This window comes from Ostrinia furnacalis, unplaced genomic scaffold, assembly GCF_004193835.3.
Source record: "Ostrinia furnacalis isolate ACB-3 unplaced genomic scaffold, ASM419383v2 OfSCF7471, whole genome shotgun sequence".
Classification (NCBI taxonomy): domain Eukaryota; kingdom Metazoa; phylum Arthropoda; class Insecta; order Lepidoptera; family Crambidae; genus Ostrinia; species Ostrinia furnacalis.
Window position 1 is genome coordinate 655713 of NW_021137710.1, and position 18271 is coordinate 673983.

The following is an 18271-nucleotide window of genomic DNA, read 5'->3' on the forward strand; positions in this document are numbered from 1 at the left end:
AACAACTATGATAAAGACGTGACTGTTATAATTAGTAATAAAATTTATCGTTGGATATCGATAATCGACCGTCACCTCACACTACTTGGCTAAATATTTGAAAATGTTATTTAAATCAAGAACTTTTGGATCTTGTTCGTTTCACAAGTTTCATTTCGCGGTCTTTTTGCAAATAATATCGTCACATCGTGTGGGTCGGACGAAGTATGAAGGTTATACAGGGTGAAAAAAAATGAAAAAGCATCTACAAAAATCATTCTTTAAGTCCTAAATGAGACTATGAAGTTGTTTTTAGATAACGTGATTGATTGATTAAAATAAATAAAATAACTTATTTGTATTTAAGTATTTGAAATGTAATACATAAGATAAGATAAGAAAAACTTTATTTGACACAAAAAGAAAAAAATTGAACAAAGGAACTTAAAACTATACACGCATATTTTGTGTCAAAAAGGCGCTCGCCCAGCATTAATCGAGCCACGCGTGCATGCACGCGTGCCCCGACGCTGGTTTTCAGCGGGTGCCTCTTCTCCAACCAACATCTAAATTAAAAAAAAATAACACTAAACAAAACATTGACAAAGACATTGACAAAGAGGGCGCCACTATCTCACCACATAATAATTACAACAAGAAGAAAATAAAAATTAAATTATGAAATTAAAATATTGTACAACACTGGAGGCGACTCATGACGCTAGCCCAACAAAAGTTATGGCCAACCCAGTGTGCACCAATGCAAGCACAAAAACAAAAAAATCACACAATCACAATACACAGATTAACCAGACAAAAAGAAAATAAATTATATTAAAACTTTCAAACATTTATAAAATATTTAATTATAATAAACTATTTAAACACGCCTTTTCACTTCCCTTGTGAATGCCATAAAACTCAAAGGCATGAAACAGAGAAAAAAAAACAATATTAATAAAAAAAATTGTTGATGACTGAATGAAGTATAGTTCCAAAATACGGAACTGTCCTATCGATGGCATTGACAGCGGGGCGCCACCGTCAATACCGAATCGCTGGTTCCGATTTTTGCCATGTTGGAAACCATAAAGTTGAACGATGGTAGCGCCCCCCTGTCATTGAGTTTGGCGGGACAGTTCAGCGTGGGTCATCTATATGACCTATGAAGAAGATTATGTCATTCATTGTATGAAGACCACCCACATGCATTGAAGACCGCGTGCTGCCACGCAATAAAAACGTGAATTCATTTTTGGAATTGGATTCCTGATTTTGATTGAAGAAAGTGATTTATAGACACACTATTTAAAGGTCAACCAGAAAATAAAATAAAGTAAAGCAGGCCCGAGACTAATACTACACATTTGTACGATTTTGTAACCAGTACATATTTTTAAGATAAACAATACTACGGAGCCGATGTGAACAGTGGCACAGTAGCGCCCTCTCCTCATTGCATCGTACATTCGTCATTGTGAACAAAAAACATAAATAGATGAATCTCCTAGTTAATTTACCATTTAAATCTTTTTTTCTTGAAGAGCGGAGCCCAAAAGTTACTTGCTCATTTCAACCAATATTTTCAGACAATACTTACTGAGATCAAGCAAGAAGATTCAGATTCGGTTTCCCGAGAAGTTTTTGCGTAACTTTGTAACAGTTACAGGGCAGCCACATTAACATTAAGTTCAGACTTCAGACCCCCATTTAGTTTTATACTCCAACCCACTTACGACTATTGATCCCACTGTTTTGGCGATCAGTCTGAAAAACACAGTTCAGATAGGCACAGAAAGTTAACCCCCGAATAATGTCGCAATTTTACCTAAAAATTGTAATTTATCTGAGAGTTAGTTGAATTTTTCTTAAACTTAAGCCTGGTCCGTGAGCACGTAGTATCCCGTCCAATGACCTCAAGCTACCCATCCCTATCGCTCGAGCGTAATTATGTTGCTGTCGCGACTGTGCGACTGTCGCCCGCAGTGAGTGTGCATAATTACGCGCGAGCGATAAGGATGGGTAGCTTGGGGTCATTGGACAAAAATCTACGTGCTCACGGACCAGGCTTTATAATATTATAAATGCGAAAGTTTGGATGTCTGGATTAGTGTCCGACCGAATATGGATTTTCAGCCGAAAACGGAAACGAAAACGAAGCTTCGGCTGCAGTCTCATTTTCGGCCGAAAACGAAAACGAAAACGAAAATGACCTTCAACTCTCAAATTTCAATCTGTGATCAAATAATATCTTGTAAACAATATGAAATTACCTATATAAAAACTTTGAAAACCATTAATGTTTTGACCAAAAACATAATGACGTTTGACAGTTGATTTTGATAAAAATATTGATTATAGAAAACCGGCATTAAAACACAAAAAAATTACAATAAATTCTTAGTAGAATATTATTTCCTGTGTATATTGAAATATTGGGAAGAGAAGAAGAAATAAAGGGTGGCCAGTGGGAATTTTTCAACTTCAAAAATGAATACAAATAAATCATATTTTATGACTTTTTATTATTTATTACTATTGCAAAATGGAGTTTGATAATGCGGATTGCAATGTCGTTTAATTGATGCCCGTTTTACTATAGGCACTCTCACAGCCGGACCCTTACATTCGCAACTATGCGAAAACAAACCGTGCTAATAATTTTCCTACAACTTCACGGCGGAATTTGAGGATAGTTTGCTGTCAACTTTTGACTTGAGATATCCCCCACAAAAGAAAGTCGCACGATGTGAGATCTGGTGACCAAGGCGGCTAGGGTATGTCCCTGTACTTGCTGATCATTTATTTGAAAAAAAAAATAGTCCTCAGTGTCTCCATCGAGGTCCTCTCCGTGTGTGGTGAGATACCTTCTTGCTAAAATAGAGTTCCGAAGCTGTCCGGGATGCAGTTGCAGTTGTGGTATCCGACATTCATCGATAATACCTACATTTCAAATACTTATTGCTCAACTACGAACGCTCAGTAGGCTCCCGATCAGTGACTCATGGCGTATTTCAAATCCGCATTACTCTATTTTGAAACAATGGTTTTATTTGTATTCAAATTTTGAACTTGGAAAATTCTCGCTGGACACCGTTTACAACGTAACCTCACTTCACAACTTCAAAAGAGTGTGACAATACCGCGTCCGTTCAAGTCTGATTGGGAGTCCGTTCATGAGTGCACCAGATTCACTCCCGAAGATATCAGAACGATAAACGTCACCATCTTGTTCACGTATTTCTGATATTCGGTTTGGCCGAAGCTTCGGCTAGTTTTTGGCCGAAAACGAAAATATGGCCGAATGTCCATTTTTTGGCCGAAAATGGCCGAAAACGAAAACGAAAACGAATATTCGGTCGGTCACTAGTCTGGATGTTTGTTACTCTTTCACGCGAAAACTAGTGAACGGATTTTGATGAAACTTTACAGTATTATTGTTTATAACCCAGAATAACATATAAGCTATAATTTATGACGATCTGTGACAAACGAAATTTCACGCGGGTGAAGCCGCGGGCAAAAACTAGTTTTACATAAAATTGAAATTTATCTGTGATTATCTCAAAATTGAACGCGGAGATTTAGTTGATTTTTTTTTCTTAATCTTAAACCAACCAGTAAATAAATTGAATAATCACAAAGAAACAATGCATAATACTATGAAAGGAAAAGACACATTCTGGTTTTCTTTCATAGATTTTGTCAATAAAATTTTTGGCATATATAAGAGTTGCACCTCAAACTGAGTTTAAAAATAAAATTGCCTCATGTGAGAATGTAAACCATGAAAAAAAATTATCTGGAATTTAAAAAAAATCTCTGATCTACATAATCAAGCATGACCATTGACCATAAAATAATAAATGTTTGTTTGTAAATCGTGGCAAGTTGGCAACCGTGCCTTGCTTATCCACAGGAGAGATAAAAAATTAACAAAAAAAATATTTATTTCTAAAATAATAATTATCAATGAATGTCGTTTGTTTTTAAACCTACTGAGCCCTAACACACTGTGGAAGTGTCGAACGCCTAAGCTGGACTGCTTGGCGCCAACCGGGGGCGCCACTGGCCGCGATAGCCTGGAGTAGGCCATAACAACACTGAGGAAGTTACGTCCTAGATTTTATTGGGAATCAAGGCCAATTGGGACATATCTGCTAGTCGAATGCGTGGACTGTTCACCTATCTTGTTAGTATCGATTTATATTTAGTATTTATTGCTTTGTCTTGGCGGTGAAGTCTGTCATACGAGTGTATTTTATAGGAAGACATCTAGGGCCTTTTTTTTGAGATGCGGATTTCAGCACGCGTGCGGATCTGGTCGGCACGCGTGCGTGTAGGCACATGTATGAAATAAAATGCGGGAAGCCCACATGCGGGCCAGATTCGCATGCGTGCCGATATCCGCATCAAAAAATGCACAAAACGTGCAATAAAATACAAGTAGGTACAACTATGTCGCTTGCCATACTTGCTGATCAACCTGAAAATGTCTAAACTGAAACTGATCTAGAAAAAGAAAATATTACAAAACTATTTAAAACCAGTAATACTTATATAAATATGAAATATTTTTTAATTTTGGACTTAAAAAACTAGGTACCTACTGAATAATAATCTAGTGATAATTTTGTTTTTATGTTGATTTAATAAAGATTGACTTCTTTACACATAAGAGTTAATCGAACGAATAGCTGGTAAACGTTTTGTACGCGCTAACACAATAATGTATTTTCTCTTCTTTATTCTTTATGAGTCATGAAAAAGCTGGTCACGTTACTTACAATCTATGAAAGGTATTTCATCTTGGTCAGATCATAATTGCCCTGGAAACAATCAATTTATTGGTTGATTTATACACATTATAACTCAGAATGAGCATCAATTAAAAATTTCTCTTATTTCTAATAGTTACAAAGCTCTAATTACAAAGCAATTGGATCTGTCTAGAGTCGCAGTTTAGTCGTCGCTTGTCAGCTTAAGGTCCCACGTTCGAGTCCTTTTTGCTTCATTAGTCGAATCATAAATTGATAGAGGCAGAAAGTCTACCTCTAGTTCTATAAAAGGTATTCCTAAGAGATTTATGAAGAAAAGCTTCAGTCGCAAATTATGAAGGTGGCTTCATTACAGAAGGCTGTGTTCGAACATTTTTTAAAGAATATTAGTAAGTAGTTATTTGTTAAGCACGAATTACTAATAATCCTTTTAACCCCTCGTGGTAAGCTAAATTTAATGCTGTGTTAAGAACGCAACGTTCCTTTAATTTTTTGTCGGCTAGTTCAACGCCGTTGTTCTACGGTGGCTACAAACTACTTATTGGAATTCTTTTGTTTTTAGAATCGATGTTACATTATCATCTGATGTCTATTGAATACCCATATGATTTAACGATACTCAGGCAAACTAGGCATACAAAATTTTATCAAATTTGCTGTCCGATTAAAATATGCAGCACATGTGTCTCCCTTATAGAGCCAATCAGCTTGAAAACATGACGGGCCCATCAAAAACTATTAACACGGCTCGCGAATACGCGTCCCCGATGAACAGCCATTTTATGATTGGTTTAATAATAATCGAAACTCGATGAATCGCGATTCTACAAATAACGATTGAGCACCAATTAAACAATCGGACATCATGGATTACTTGGAAATTGAATGAATAATAAGTGTAACTTATTAAATCAAAACAATAACTATAATCTAAGCATATGAATTTATTAAATGTCCGAATTTGTTAGAAAAAAAAGTAGGTACGTTTTGAATTTATTTTATATGTCTAGTCACTCACACACACGAGTGTAAAATTAAAATGAATTCGAACTCTACCAGGAAAGCGTTACAAGTCTTTTAAAAACAAGTTAGCAAGCGGAAAAATATGCGAACACATAACAAAAGTGATGAAGTAAGGCGTCTCGTTAGGTAATTATAATATATAAAAATAAAAATATGAATGATTTGATTTGATTTGATTATTATAAAACCTGTGCAAATCAGACTGTTCTTTAAGTTAGTTAGACATCTATAAAAGCGAAAGGTTACTGACTGACTCCCTCACTCATCACTAAATTTCAGAAACTACAAGTGCTAGGAGTCTCAAATTTTGCATGGGGGTTCCTTTTAGAACAATGGTACTCACTAAAATGGAATTTTGTAAAACGGGATCCATGCGTACGAAGTCGCGGGCGGCCGCTAGTTTTATATAAAAAAAGACTTGAATAAAACAAAAACTTATCATTCCTAAGGCAAGATAAGTATTCATTGAATTTTGTAGACAAATGGATTAATTAGAGGTCCCTCGTAATTAATGCTCGATTAAATTTCAAATGTACGGAGTACAGACGGCACAAGAAACTTAACACGCGAGGTCTTATGATATTGAAATATGTACGATTTTGTAAGAAAATGTTATAAACTTATCTGTACTACCGGCGCTCTTTTGCACTGTAGTGCACTAGTTAATTTCAAAGCTGACGGCAGATATTTTTCAAAGGCCTCGTTAAAAGAAGAGTACATAAAAATATTAAAGGGAAATTACCCTCTGCTCGGCTGGATAGGAAAAAAATTAAATGTTTTAACGCATAAAGAAACACTCCACCAATATGCTTTTTTACTTAATGCTTTTGCATCGTAAAAGAATTGCGGATTTAAATTTTGTTTTAACTTTGACCTGCCGGTTACAATTCATACTACCTTACTAATTGATATGTGTTTTTGTAACCCTTATTGATGTAAGGGCACGTACTATCGGCAATACAGTTTTGAGGGATCCTGATCACTGAATACTGGACTGGAACTGGACTGTAGCGTGAACACACGTGTGTTTGAAATACGAATTACGCATTTGAACGGATCGGTAGCGGGACACTGCACAATGGGATGTTTGTGTGAATGATAATAGTAAAACACTTATAGTTCTAAACGGGATCCAACAAAAACGGTATGTCTCCTGGGAAAAAGCCCTGAATTAGGCATTTTACACAGTCTGAGTTATAATACATAGCCCGACGGATTAGCAAGCTGAAGTGGCAGTGGGCAGGGCACATAGTACGCAGAACTGACGGCCGATGGGGCAGTAATGTTCTGGAATGGAGGCCACGTACCGGAAAACGCAGCGTGGGACGTCCACCCACAAGGTGGACCGACGACCTGATTAAGGTAGCAGAAAGGCGCTGGATGCAGGCCGCTACCAGCCGTGCGATGTGGAAGTCATTGGGCCTATGTTCAGCAGTGGACGTCCTGTGGCTGAAATGATGATGATGATGATGATGATGATGATGATGAGTTATAATAAGACCAATGAAATTCCAATTAAATAAGTCAAACTTTCCTATTGCAATGCTTGGAAATGTTCTATCAATGTAAAACACAAAAAACAATTAAACGGCTATAAGCCCTTGAGCCACATAAATGTATATAAAATGTTCTTTATCATAACGATTGTCAGCCCAGACAACGGGTCCACTGACAGATTTATAATCAAAATCTCTTATCATTAATAAAGCCACAATCAACTGTGGGCCTTGCTGCTTTGTGATACGGTCACTTGTTGTTTCTGTTGTGAGTGCTATAAACATAGTTATGACAGTATATGTAGCCAAAATTTTCAGGATTTACGTCACTAACACCGTTACATAAGGTTCGCAGTTGATATGCATTGCGTAGGGACTGATTGATACAGGGCGTGAATGAAAGGTTTAAACTATTATAATAGAGATACTCGTAAAAAATATTTCGAAACTAGAATGATAGAGAAACATATAGTTAAATATGTTTCTAAATATATTTAAAGTAGGTATACCTACAGCGCAAAGCGTTGAATAGAGCTATTAAGAATTCATAATTAAGATCAATAAGATATCTCCGTGTATTTTTTTCCACAATATTGGGATAAAGTTCAAGTAAGTTATTTCATAAGACTGAACGGGGTTTGCAAGCTCTGCATAAAAAATCCCAAAAAAATGGTCCGTGACAAATGCATCGATTTAACTAGCCAGTGTTAACACGCCGCCAGCAACCTTTGGGCCATTATTTGGCAGGGAGCTCGCTCGGTGTTGCCAGCCTCCGAGCATTCATCACCCGGGCTACTTGGACGGTTTCTTTATTACAAGACCTACATACGGGCTCATTTGCTTTTGTTTCGTGTTTGCTTGAAATGAGATTGAAATTTTATTTTAAATGAAGGAAATGAAAAGGAGTTTGAGGAAAAATATATTTACTTTATTTGTTTAACGTATTTTTTTAAATACACTGTACAGTATTGTATTAATGGCAGGAAGTTTGTCAAGTTAGGCTTTAAATTAGATAGGGTTTAATTTAGTGCATTTTTAATCAGTTTAGCATGTCGAGTTCCTTTCAGCCAAATAAAATTGAGGGCAATTATCGATTTAAGTTGAATGGTTAATTCGTTTGTCGGCTTTTAGATTTCTTCGAGAAAATTACACCAGAAAATAATTATGTATAATCAAAATAAGGTGAGCTTTCATTAATTAAATTTTGTCCTTATCAAATCTCTCAAGATTAAAGAAATAATAGCATCAATGAAAACGAAAGCAAAATATTTCATATTGTTGAGAGGGGTCGTTGAAACCATCGGAATGCAATATCACCCCGTATTATGAAAGTAATTCGTATATTCCATTTTTATTATTAGATCTCATAGATACTGTGTCACTTTTTCTATCAAATCGATATTGACACTATCTATTATTTGAATACTATAAATAAATAGCAAATAGTGAATGAGCTTAGAGGGTCTTTTAAATGCAATATAAGCTGCCAAAGGATTTATTATTTCAGTAACCCGAGATGCCTGAAAAATGTTGATATAGAAACTTTATGTCGTTGACTTACTTGGGTCCTATGTCCCCTAGATGAGTCAGAGGTCCACAACAATCCTCCATCGCGTTCTGTCTTGAGCTTCACGTTTGATCTCGCTCCAGGTCTTGCCGATTTTCTTCGCCTCGTCTACCACAGTGGGCCGCCAAGTTTGCTTGGGGGATCGGTCACACTCTCCGAAGGGATCCCGATCACATCCCAAAGCCGGCTCTGGATTGGAACCCCCAAGGAAATATTTGTCGTTGGTCCTGATCAATTATAGTATTCTGAGGAGATTATCCCAGCAGTGGGATAAGTATGATAGACTTAAAAAACATTATATTATTTGGAAGCAATAAGCTGTATTTATTGGAGAAATCTAACGCGTGTCCGCGGATCAATGTAAAAGATATTTAAAAACGAATGTGTTAATACGAACGCAGTATAAACCATTAAACACGTCGCTCCGAATGTTCGCGCTTCGACTCTTAATGCTGCCATTATACTGTATAATGTTTGTTTGTATGTCAAAAGGTATTTTGATTGGGGCATTTTTGTGTTATCCGATTTTGTATGGCCGTAAATGCATAACGGATAAATATAACAGCTTTTAAAGTCAACGTTGATGCTGAAATGGTGCCTGAAAGAAAACAATGACTTATATGAGATAAAATCTAAAAGAAGAAACTTAACTCAGAGATTTTTATCTTCTATCCTATACATATAAAAGCGAAATACCACTCACTGATTAATCCGAAATCTCAGAAACTGTAACAACTACAAACTTAAAATTTGACAAGCAGTCTAAAAGATTTAACAAAACTTAAACAATCATACAGTTATAATATCAATCACTGCCTTGCAATTGGAGTACTCCACTAGCTCCAATTGCAAGTGCATTCCAATAGCACATTACAAAAAAAAAATAGGTTCTTTAAATGGTGTTGACATCAGCTAAGAACAGATTTTACGAAACTCTACCCCTAAGAGGGTAAAACGGGGGTTAGAAGTTTGTTTGAAAGTCGTATCTTTTCAGGCGTACGAAGACGCGGGCACAGCTAGTAGAATATGTTTTATGATCCAAATTGAAATACGCAAAATTAACGCGAACAAAGCCGGAGATAGAGGCAAGTATCCAATATTTTTATAACTCCGCATCTCGTAGAATTTATATTAATATTGCAGATTAGGTACGTCTGGCCACCGTGTCCCACTCAGCTTTATTTAAATTATACTTTATTTTTACATTGTCTTCGACTTATTTTCGTTTTCAATGTCAATATAATGGGGAAGTGACGGCTTAGGCTGTGTGCACACGGCAGTTTCCGAGAAGCATGCAAGAAAAGAAAAACATTACCATAAGATTCCCCCAGAAAATGTAGGTAATGATTTGAAAGAAAGATAACCTTTACTCCCTAGTTCTCTCTATACTTCTAATCAATGACCCATGTGAAATTAAAGGACCATTTTACTCAATTTTAATGAAAACTTTAATTTGCTATTACTTTTTTATGTTCAGAGGTACTCTATATTTGTATTATTTACCAAAACCCTTTTTCCGAACGCTTTGTCCAGAAGTTGTCACTTAATTTCCAAACGTTCTGAAAAGTGGTTAGGGTTTGAAACTTTTCCGACTGCAACTAAGGCGATTTTGTCTGCAAGATTATTATAAGCTTTGTTATTAATAATAGATCCAGATCGCCTAGATGACAGGCTTATCCGACTTGGCTGAGTAGAACTTAAGTTTGTTCTTCTGCAAGTTAGAATGGCAATTCTTGAATATTTTGAGGCCGGTTGTTTGGAATCAAAGATTATAATAATTGCAAAATTGTCAATAGTAAGATACCGTTTTGGCAGATTTTTTGTTACCTATTTTTCAGAATCAAGTAGTGACTGAATTGTAGACTAAAAGTAGGCAGAAATTACCATTTTAAAGCAGACTCTAATAGAATAAGGATTAAGGCTTAATGAAACTTGTTTACAAAATGCAACTCTGTTTTATGTTGTGTGATTTAAAACATGTTTACTTATGTAACTGCAAACGTTGATAAGTAACTGGCAAGATAATTTATCTTGCGAGATTATAAGAAATATGTACCTACTAATCGGTTACAAACCACAAAAAATCCAAATCGCTTAACGACACTTATGCCTCCATTAATTCGGTTCTCCGTCGATCAAAGCTGCATAACAAAATATGCCCGAGAATTTCGCGAAGACACGTCCTATAAATTCATCATATGAGGCGTGCATGCGCGGTTATCTACGTGAATAAGCATTTTGTTGGATCCCCTTCATCTTCCAGATGGAGTCTGCCCCACCCCCGTTGAGAATTTCCATTCAGTTACGGCCAGATGTGTAGGCACAAACTGTTTTTGTAATTGGCGTTTCTGTGGACGCATAATCTTTGGTTGTGTTTAGCTACAAGTTTCACATTATTTTCAAATAGAATAAACAATACAAAAGGTTTTCGTTTTAAATAAAAATATTTATTTTTTAAAAGATAGGTGTTCTAGCAATTGTGGACAGGCCCTAACCCAGTCTACGGTTTTATGGAATCGTTTATAACGACGTGTTGTCGTCGGTTCCTACGCACGTACAGTCACATTTGCTGCATATAGCACGAATCGCGTCTGTCTGTCTGTGTCGGGCATTGCTGGCCTACATAGACCTAGATCTCAGACATGTAACATCATTTAATGCAAATAAGTATTTTTCTGATATTTTTATAGTCTTGCTGTGATTATTGCACCCATATTCACAAACGATGCTTGCTTAAGTGAAGCAGTAACGCTATGCGAAGTCGAACGCACAACGTTGAATAGAGCTCTGTGATTGGTTCGTGTGTCACTCCACCACTATAGTATTGTCTTTGAATAGGGTTTTGGGACCCTGTGCGTCCACGCACACTGTACTCATAGTAATGTTTGTGAATGAGGGTGTTAGTATCTGATAGAGTTAGCTTGGCCAAAAGGATTGAAGTCACTAGTTGCGTGAATTTTATGTTAATAAAAATATGGAAATACAGACACAGGACAAAAATTCCATTCTGATGTACACAGTGAAAAGGCTTTATAAAGGGTAACGAGCTATAAATGCTATAATGCTCTTTTTTGTTACGTTTACTCCCTGTCAAAAGTACTACGCGCACCAACCACGTGACCGACCTATTAAATATTAGGTACCAGGTCAGCCTGAAACCTGTAAAGTAAACCGTTTCACAATTTCATGTTCCCAAAATAATTCCGAAAACAACATTTTGCCCCAACGAAGCCCTAAATCGTCACAAACTGGCCCATGTTCAACAATAGGTTCGAAAATTCCTGATGTAAAAGTTTGTTTGCCCCGAAATAATTGGAAACAATACAAATGTACAATTTTGTTTAAAATTGGAAGTTGGTTACCATTTCTACGGATTATTCTACTTACAAACTTTTCTATAACTTGTTTGCTATTTCGAAGCAGGCCTCGTGTTTCTAAAAATACAAGACCATTTTTTCCGGGATGAAAATACCCTTTATTATGGCTTTTTCATTCAAAGTTCACGTGATAAAGTGAATAAGGACGTAAAATTTTGATCGCTTAATTAAGCACATTCTATTTTGGTACCGAAAATTTCGAAACATTTTTATTAACATCAAAAGTGCCTTACTCTTGAAGTGACTTTGAACGTCATAACTTTTTTGATATTGCCTCAAGTCCCCAATAAAAATTAATTATTTACTCTAGCATTCATTACTTTCAGGACAAAAATATAGGTTTTGAAGTGTTGTTGTTGGCCCGACGATGTCAATCACAGACGGTCTGGTTTCATTTAAAGTGCGGAAACTTTGGAGACTTTAATTTCTGTCAAAATTTCTTATTAAAGATATTGGGCAGATTTGACTGACGATGTTTTGGCGGCCATCAACAAGAAATATTTGTTTTTTTTTATTGTAAAACTCTATTAAAAATACGCATAGATTGACTACCGCCCTGGGTCATACATCATACTGCCATTTAAGATTGCTCAGTCACCATGGTGATATTATGACTACTTTACTACATTGTTTAGGATTAGGAAAACACACCATTGGCATGAAAAAATAATTTTCTAGAGCAGGATTTCCCAAACTATGCAAACATAGAGTGGGCTCTGCCTGTAGAACGACACACCACCCTACCTATCCAACCACTGGGCAGCGGGAAAAAATCCTATAGGTGGGTCCCGAGTTTGGGAACATGTATTAGATGAGCCGTAGCCAGCGTTGCCAGTTTTTTTTTTCGCCAAGTCGGGACTTTGGTACTTTTTGAGTGAAAATAGCGTGATTCTTCCGTCAAAAGCGGGACATAGTAAAAAAACGTATTATAATCAAAGGTTTTCAAATTTATTTTTTTATTTGACTTAAAATTACGTTTACGTGACAATAGATAGCAAAATTAGCCATAAATAATGTATTTTAACAAAAAATAATATTTTAAATCAGATTTACTCTATCGTTTAATTCGTCTTTAGAATAAAAAAAAATCAAAAATCGAAATTAAAAAAGTTTTATTCTTTAGAATAATATGGCGTTTCAAACAATAGTCAGTGCCCTGCATGCCTCTGGTGAAGTGAGTGTCTCTCTCCGAAAAGCGGGACCGAGCCTGTCCCGCGCGGGACATTTAAATTTGATTAAAAAATCGGGACGTCCCGCCAAAATCGGGACGTCTGGCAACGCTGGCCGTAGCCCAGACAACTTTGGGAACCACTGTTCTAGAGTATTTCCAAACTTAAATACGTGTAGGTAACTATTATACAATTACGTTGTAATAATACATAAGGGATTCCATCGAGGACCGCCGGGACCACAACACGCCATCGGCATGTGCCAAAGCATTCCAGCCACGCGCCAGTGCATGCGAGGGAATGCAGGAATCCCGTGGCCGCGGGATGCGGTGTCCGGGACCGTGTAGGGACACGGGAATAGGCGCCGCTTTATGAACTGGCAATCGCCGCGACTCTGTCTATTGGGTTGGAAAATTTATGAAAGGTTTCGTTAGAGGTAGGCATCGAATGTTTCTGGGAGTAGAACTTGATATAGTTTGAAATCGACGCCTCTGGGATTATTTAGACATATTTTTATCAGTTTATTTAGAAATCATTGCTTTGCGGTTATTTTAATAATTAACACATTGATGGACAGTAATGTCCACAGTCGTTCAGGTAGTAAAGGATGATATGACAGAACGCCAATAGATCTCATAGTTTTTACTCATTTTACATTGACACTACTCACATAGGCAATGTATGTGAATAAGTAGAGTCGTATTGGGAAGTAATTCTTAACCACCAAAGTGTCCACCAAAGTGTTAAGTGTAAGATAAAGAAATTTATTCAGTACCTATCAAAATTGGGAAGAAACAGTTCAAAAAGTGTATAAAATAAAATTTTGCTGCAACAATAAATTGACAGAATTCCGTTCCTTCGATTACTTTACGATAATCCTACATATAGATTGCTTACTTATTTGTAAAGTTTATAAATGTCGTTTATCAATAGAGCCGGTTAAAATTGTCATCTTATAATGAAAGTCCAATATTTAAAGTACCTCAACGATAATTTGGCACTTCAAAGTCCTATTTCTTAAAATGCACGAGTAGCATGAAAATTTAATATGTTCGAAATTTTCTAGGATCCTAAAGGAATCTCGTTAAAATCCTGCATGCTCTTCATAAGGATGTGTCAAAGCGTTCCCGTGGGCACCAGTGCATGCGCGGGAATTTAGGAACACCGCGGGACGCTATACATTCACTTTGCGTCTTAATATGAGTGTCGTAACACTACAATGAACGCCAATTTTCGTCAAAGAAAATTGCTAATACATGATTGCAGCTTTTTTAAAAAAAAAACAAAGATTTGATTGCTTATGGAATTCTTGAAGCTCGTAAGTCAGATGATAATGCAATAATATGGTGTATGAATGTGTCGAAAAATTACAAAAGAAAGCATTTAATACTGCTAATTGAACAATGCCCGCCTGAAAATATAATTTTCAAGCATTCAAAAGATAACCAAGTATTTAGCAAAAGACGCGTTTTTATGAAGAACCGGAAAATTGGCAAATTGTAGCATTGGAGCATCAAATATTTTTTATCGCAGGTTACTGTTTTGGATAATTAACTTTGGTGAAATCAGAGCTTCAGGATTATCCATGTAATTACCTTGTAGTATTAATAAGCATCTTAGATCAAGTATTATTATGTAATTAAGATTATCTCGTGTATAATAAATCATCTATGTAATCCTTGCTAGTATCAGTGGTATCAGGTGCTTAGATTTACCTCGATATTGTACATATTACCTCAATACAGCCTCCACATAATCTAGCTAAAGAAACATCTTAATATTAGTTTTAATAAAAAAGTTTGTTCCTAAGACCGTGATTCGACACAAGCGTCGCTTCTGTGTCCTGAAATTAATCGGAAGACACTTAAAATATACGTACTTAACTATCGCATTTACTCGTACAATATTAGTTTGGATAATATTTCTGTAGGACAAAATTTAACCTATTATAGGTACCTAATTATATTCTGGCCACTGTGTGTAATACCTAAGTAAAATTGTAAAATAATACGGTTATACTGTATGAGAATCCAAGATCTTCCCGTAACCTTCACCAGATCGTCGGTCCACCTAGTGGGCTGACCACGCTACGCCTTTTCGAACGAACGTACGAACTAGGTAGATCAGATTATCGTGTAGCAATATATTTTCGTCTAGGTTCCCAAGTTGGACCTACCTAGCCTAATGTGAGTGACCGACGACCCACACAAATAGAGCACGAGATGACAGCCGCAGGGACTTACATATACAGGGTGTTTTAAAATAACTTTTGCTTCTTTCTTGTGGCGTGTAATAACTGAATTTCTTTGGTCAGTCAGATATTAAACTAGCAAAAGGTTTATTTCTTGTAGGCTGTATTAACTGAAGTACCAAGGCCTACAAGAAAAAAGCTAAAAGTTCAGGTGTTCTGTCTTGTAGGCTGTAAGTATTGACTGAATTTCCAGGCCTTATAAGCCAGTCAGATGTTTACCTAATCGGCCTAACTTGAAGTCCGGAAACGTTTAAAAACCTTTAAACTTTACAACGTGTTTATATGCACATTAATTGTAGTAAAAAATAGCGAAGCATAAAAGAGTTTCGCAATTTCGGAGTGGCTTAATGGAACTCAAACTTTTACAACTGTGATATTTGAATAAACTCGTACTTGGCTAAATCAGGGAAATCTTACGTTAACAGTTCCATTCTGTATTCCATAGCTGGTGACGCCTGCCTAAAGCAATCCGTACTACACCAGAATCGACCCCAAATGTAAAACGGCCATATATTCAAACGTGACCCAGAATAAGTTTTGGCTTTCATATACTTCTATTCGTATACAGCTAGTCGCATTCACTGTGCATTAATTGCGTTCACTGCAGTGAAACTGCACTTGAAACTTGGGAAGGTCAAGGACTTTTTCCAGATGAGATCCAAAGATTTTTTTCATCGGTATCGTTAACGAAAATGGAACTCGAAGTGTGTCAATCGATTGGATTTCGCATTTGGCAACGGCGTGTTTACTTTTCCATGACGCTGGAAAGTTCACTTATAGGTTGATGAGCTTTCCTCAGCTTTCAATTTTCGTTTATTTTACTTTCTTATTCAGTCAGGTAGAGTTGTGTTGGATCTTTTTTGGGATAATAAAAACTTGCGAAAAACTTGCGGATTAAAAGTTTCGAAGTTGAAGCGAGGCTTTTAAAGTCACGTGTCTCAAAAGTACGCTCTAATGACGTGGGTGCATATCGGCGCGATCGGCGATAGGGCACGCTTGCGACAAGTTGCGGCGGGAAGGTCTTTGTGCGGCGGGCTCAGGGCGGATCGTAAGAATGCGGCGTGCGTGCGGCCTGCGGCAGGGAGGGGGGCGCGGGGGATGCGTCGTGGCGCGGGCAAGCGCGCGGCCGTACCGCAGTAGCGTGCAGCCGCCGCGGCCGCTACCCGGCAACCAAGCCCGCGCGAGCCGCCACCACCGCGCACGAAGGCTAGTCACACACCACAACAGACTACACCTGTGCTATACCCAGTGGGACGGAGCACGGCCGCACCAGCACGGGGTAACGTCCCGCTTTGATTGCAAAAATTTTTTTTAACCGCGTTTTCGAATGCCAACCGCCCCAATGTTATTATGCCGGATACACCGCGCCAAAGTTATATAAATGGTAATCGTATAAGAATACCATGTTCCGCTGCCGTTTGGTTTATGTCTTCAGATAAAAACTGAATGTCTGAGTTGGAGGTAGGTACGTGCGGTTGTAAGTTGTGAGGAAGTTGGCCCAGGAAGGCCGAGGCCGCTCCGAAGCGCCCTGAGTGACAAACGGTTTGACGCAATGTCTCCACGCGATATTAACTGCAGCGCAATATTTACACCTTTAAGTGATCAAACCAATTTGTTTTAATTAAATTTAGTGTGCGGTGATATTTGAAATGCCGCCAAAAGCGCGGGGCGAACATCATACACCGAGATAAATGTCACCAAAATGCCCATTAAATTAAATATAGCCCCTACGTCATAATTTAACCTATATTTTAGATTTGTCCTTTTTATTAAAATAAACATAATGTTTGTTCGTTTGTTGTAATTTATTATAACTATCGCACTCGATGACACGTCGTTTATTTTCGCTGCGGGAATTACCTTTAAAATATATTTCTAGCTGGAATTGAAATTAGTTTCATATTGTGGCGTGAAAACGTGGATGACGTAGGCAAAAGCCGTGGACTTGATAAAGGCTATTTATTGGTGGCTGTCAAACCCGTGGAGTTGTGTCCAAAGATTTGGAAGTGGTGAAAAAAAAACGTATTTACCTTCACACGTCGTCGCTGACGCGGTCATAAACTTCACGATAAACTATATTGGATAAAATTTATAAAAAAGCGACGTTTAAAAATGTTCCGTGTAATATCTTCGATAACAGACACCTACGATTTGATGATGAAGAGCTGTTATTAAATAACGTTGGAAAGTTATTTCATTTTGTTGATAGTGGAGTTGATAGTTCTGGACTAATAGCAGCGTTATGAAAGCTTGCCTACAAAGCGACGCGATTAAGATGTAAATGAAAGAAAAATGTAAAAGAGAGTCAACAGAATCTATTACCAGATTTCCTTTGTCCGTTTTCAATATTTCCAACGAAAGCGTTGTGTCTATTTCGAAATCTTACCGTTTTGTTTGCGAATGCAATACAGTTGGTTATTGAAGTCTTCAAGGACTTGATCAAGATAATATTGTAGATGTTTAATTGTACCGGTTGACTCTATTTTTGTGATTAGAATCTCAAAAATTGTTCAAACATTTTTAATTTAAACAACACAAAAGGATCAATGGACATTCCACAGAAGTAAATGAACTTTCAGTATACTCGTATAACCAAAAGTAAAATGAGATTTCAATTGACTTAACGATTAT

At 37.0% G+C, this 18271-nt stretch overlaps 1 protein-coding gene across 5 annotated transcripts in view; it reads left to right on the top strand.

The window, feature by feature from the left end:
• The window catches only part of shaker (potassium voltage-gated channel protein Shaker), a 466602-nt gene that overhangs the window by 266961 nt on the left and 181370 nt on the right, over window positions 1–18271 (top strand). Inside the window, exon 1 of one of the 5 annotated variants that reach the window (XM_028321157.1) lies at window positions 16797–16919. The exons of 3 other annotated variants lie outside the window; for them this stretch is intronic. The gene's annotated coding sequence lies outside the window, so the exon portion shown is untranslated. Of the gene's footprint in view, window positions 1–16796; window positions 16920–18271 lie in introns of those variants that run through there. One more of the 5 variants, XM_028321152.1, reaches the window with a different exon arrangement.